General features: G+C 46.6%; 1 protein-coding gene across 1 annotated transcript in view; it reads left to right on the top strand.

Annotated features, from left to right (window-relative positions):
- Positions 1 to 941: 941 nt before the first annotated feature.
- Positions 942 to 3,737, top strand: part of SMCP (sperm mitochondria-associated cysteine-rich protein) — a 14,358-nt gene continuing 11,562 nt past the window's right edge. Inside the window, exon 1 of the mRNA XM_011980840.1 lies at positions 942 to 1,086. The gene's annotated coding sequence lies outside the window, so the exon portion shown is untranslated. The remainder of the gene's footprint in view (positions 1,087 to 3,737) is intronic.

Below are 3,737 nucleotides of genomic sequence, written 5' to 3'. Positions count from 1 at the left end.
GGGTCAGAAGCCTCTGTTTAGGCTCTTGCCTGGTGTCCTTCAAGTGTTTACAGCAGGCATGCTTCCCAGGAGAAGAGAATTTCCTAGTCACTGTCCTTAAATGTCCTTAAATGTCCATGCTAGAGGAATAAAGGAAAAGAACAAACATAATGAAATGCTTCTCTCTTCTCACCATGTTAGTCAATTCACTATTGAATTGATTCAGTTTCGGAATCTTTTATGTGCCAATTGCTCAGCCAGACACTGGGAATATCAAAGTGAATAAAACAGGGTCCTTGCCCCTAAGGCATCCCAGTTTCTCCCCTGTTTAAAACCTTTCGGTGCTTCCCATTGTCCTCAGGATAAAGTCCAAACTATTTTCTTTATGGCATAAAGAGTCCTCACCAACACCACCTTACCTACCTAGGTAGGTGAGTCTCCCCCTTCTCCTTACTCCCCACTCTGCTCCAGCCTCACTGAGCTTTTCCACCAAATAGCTTATACTTTCACATTTCTGGATCTGAAAATGTCTCCCAGACACCCCCTTCCTATTTCCAATTTCCAAGTCTCAGCTTAAATATCACTCCCTCCAGGAAGTATATCTGACCCCCAAACCTGACCCCTGTGCTTATCCTACCATCATTATTATTACATGGTATTATTGGCTATTGACTTGCCTCCATATTGAATTAGTTCTTTGAGAATGGAAACTACATTCCATTGAGCTACACTTCACTTTTTAGGACAGAGCCTGGTAGATAGGAGACACTCAATACAGATTTGTGTTTTAGGTCATTGCATGCTTATGGATTAGCTAGGGAACTTTTTATCTTTCAGGAAAGAAACTGAGAAGAGTCAGACTCTCCAGCAGGCAGAGGGCGCTAGTGAGTGAGCTAGGCATAGAGTCCTGGGGAGAGGATTATGATGTCATAGAGGCTTAGAATCTTGGTATTAGCAGGGGAGGGAACCAATCTGGTTCAGAAGACTTTGGCTTCTGATAGTCATGGACTCACTAGGCTGCTGAGGAAGATCAGTAATATCTACTGGAATCAGTCATGAGAAGTCAAGCATGGAAATTGTGAATTGAGAAGTGTGTGGCCAGACCAGGTAACACAGAAACCTTATCTTTTGGGCCCTCTCTGCATGGCTTTTTAATGTGTTCATTCATTATATATTTACTTACTGAGGCCCATGCAATGCCATTCAGTGTGCTGGATGAGAGGATTCCAGGATTCATCCTATATTTCAGGAAAAGGCTCCTGCTTCCGTTTAAGAGGAAGACACTGCATCCTGGCTAACACGGTGAAACCCCATCTCTCCTAAAAATACAAGAAAAGCCGGGCATGGTGGCAGGCACCTGTAGTCCCAGATACTCAGGAGGCTGAGGCAGGAGAATAGTGTGAACCGTGGAGATTGAGCCACTGCACTCCAGCCTGGGAAACAGAGCGAAACTCCATCTCAAAAAAAAAAAAAAAAAAAGAGGAAGTCACTGGAGCCTCTGGGGGTGGGGATAGTGAGGATATCTGTGCTCATGGAGCTAACGGACCACAGAAGTGGAAATAATAACCACTATAAAAATGTAATGAGAAGTACAGGGGATCCAAGAAAGCCTATCAGGGAGACAGAGGCTATGGGTTAAGGAAGTTTTCCTTGAGGAGTGATGTGTAAGCAGAGACTTCAGATTTGAACGATATTCAGTGAGCATGTGGGGACAGAGACCCAGGAAGGGTGGTTCAAGCTGGGGAAGAGCACGTTCAAAGACCCGGAAAGAGGTGAGAAAATTCAGCAGGTGTCTGCTCTGAGCCAATCTGGTGCTTGAGAGAACAGTGGGTGGACATGAGACTGGGCCGGTTGGCAGACGTCAGACAGAAGGCACCTTGCCAGGGCCCTCCTGGTGGTTTGGGCTCTGTATTAATCCTCACTGAATAGAGCAATAAGAAAAGCTAGGAAGATGGCCCTGGCCCTGGGCCACAGGTGTTTGATGCGATCAGGCAGATTTCCTGAGGCAGGCTATGCAGAGCTTGGTTGGGAAGGAGGGGAAACGGAGCATGGAGAGAATATTTATATATTTATTTATTTTAATTTTTATTTATTTACTTATTGAGATGGAATCTCATTCTGTCTCCCAGGCTGGAGTGCAGTGGTGCAGTCTCGACTCACTGCAACCTCCGCCTGCCAGATTCAAGCGATTCTCTTGCCTCAGCCTCCCAAGTAGCTAGTATTACAGGTGCATGCCACCATGCCCAGCTAATTTTTGTAGTTTTAGTAGAGATGGAGTTTCACCATGTTGGCCAGGCTGATCTCAAACTCCTGACCTCAAGAGATTCACCTGCTTTGGCCTCCCAAAGTGCTGGGACTACAGGTGTGAGCCACTGAGCCTGGCCAAGGAGAGAATCTTAAGAAGAAACTCTTGCAGGAGGCAGAGTGGTCAGGAGGCACATTTATTGTACAGGAGCTAGCGTTCTGAAAGTGGAGGAAATAGATAATATTCACCAGGCAGAAGGAAGACAGTGGAGACAGCATTGGCTCAGAGGGGCAGGACCTGCATCCATGGGGGTGAAGCTGCGGAAGGACTTGATGTTGCCCTCCTTATGCTATAGTCAACAAGACTGGTTTCTAACCTGCTCTCCTTCTCTGATATGGCACAACCTCCATATTCAGGACCTGTTCCCAGGATCTGACTATGGGGGACATGCTTGGAGTGGAGATGTTGGTGGGACTAGTGAGGCAAGCCCCTGGACCCGGGCTCCAGGTGCCCTCTGATGCCTCTGATCTCTGGTCACTGGAATGAGAATTGCTTCTGTAGAAACAGCTCAGCCTGGACTTGTAAGGATGGACCCTAACAAACTGGACTTCCAAGTGGTGATGAGACTCTGCACTTTGGTCAGTTCAGGGCACTGACCTTCAGAATAGAGAAAGGTAAACCGGAGACAAAAGACAGAAATATAGAGACAGGATGAAGACCAGAGAATGATAGAAAGGCAGAGAGAAAAAATAGTAAAAGGCAAAAATAAACACAGAGAGAAACAACAGAAAATAAAAACAGAAGAGGCTCACTCCTTCCTCATCCCTCTCAAAACCTAGTCTTAGGTTTGACCCCTAAGGGAGCAGATTCAAACAACAAGGAGACAGGGACAAATACTGGGCTCCCTGCATACACCCACACACTCAAACTCACCCCTGTACAGCTGCAGGGGCATCCAGGTGTATGCTTGTGTGTGCATGTGGACACACACACTTCCTGTCAAACAGTTTTGAACACTACAAAGGTGGTAGAGAACATGGCCCTGTACTCTTTCACCTCTTCTCTGTTTTTATGCTGGTCTGTCTGTGTCTTATTTCCATTTTTGGTGTACCTCTCCATTGCTCACCTCTCTCCTTCCCGTTCCCTCTCAGGCAAGTCAAGGCATTGCAGGGCCTGCATCTGCCACCTCAGCCTCTTTGCAGCTTCCTCTGACCTGGAAGGAGCAACGGGGTGACTTGTCCCCACGCCCATCCTTTAGGAGTCTTGCTCCAGTGTCTTCCTCTTAAATGGAAGCAGGAGCCTTTTCCATGAAAGATAGGATGAATCCTGGAATAACTGGCAGGGATAGAATTGTGACTAAATTAAAGTCAACATCCTAATCCAAGTCACTCTTCCTTTTTTAGGTGGGAACTGCCCTTGACCCAGTTCAGGCTGCAACCGTATAGCCAGAGACTTAGGATCATGAAGGGTTTAGACCAGGTGGCAGGGCCTTAAGAGATAACTCTTCCTTCTC

Source organism: Mandrillus leucophaeus, unplaced genomic scaffold (genome assembly GCF_000951045.1).
Source record: "Mandrillus leucophaeus isolate KB7577 unplaced genomic scaffold, Mleu.le_1.0 Scaffold1049, whole genome shotgun sequence".
NCBI lineage: Eukaryota > Metazoa > Chordata > Mammalia > Primates > Cercopithecidae > Mandrillus > Mandrillus leucophaeus.
The sequence above is the reverse complement of the archived record's forward strand: the minus strand, read 5'-3'. Positions and strand labels throughout refer to the sequence as shown.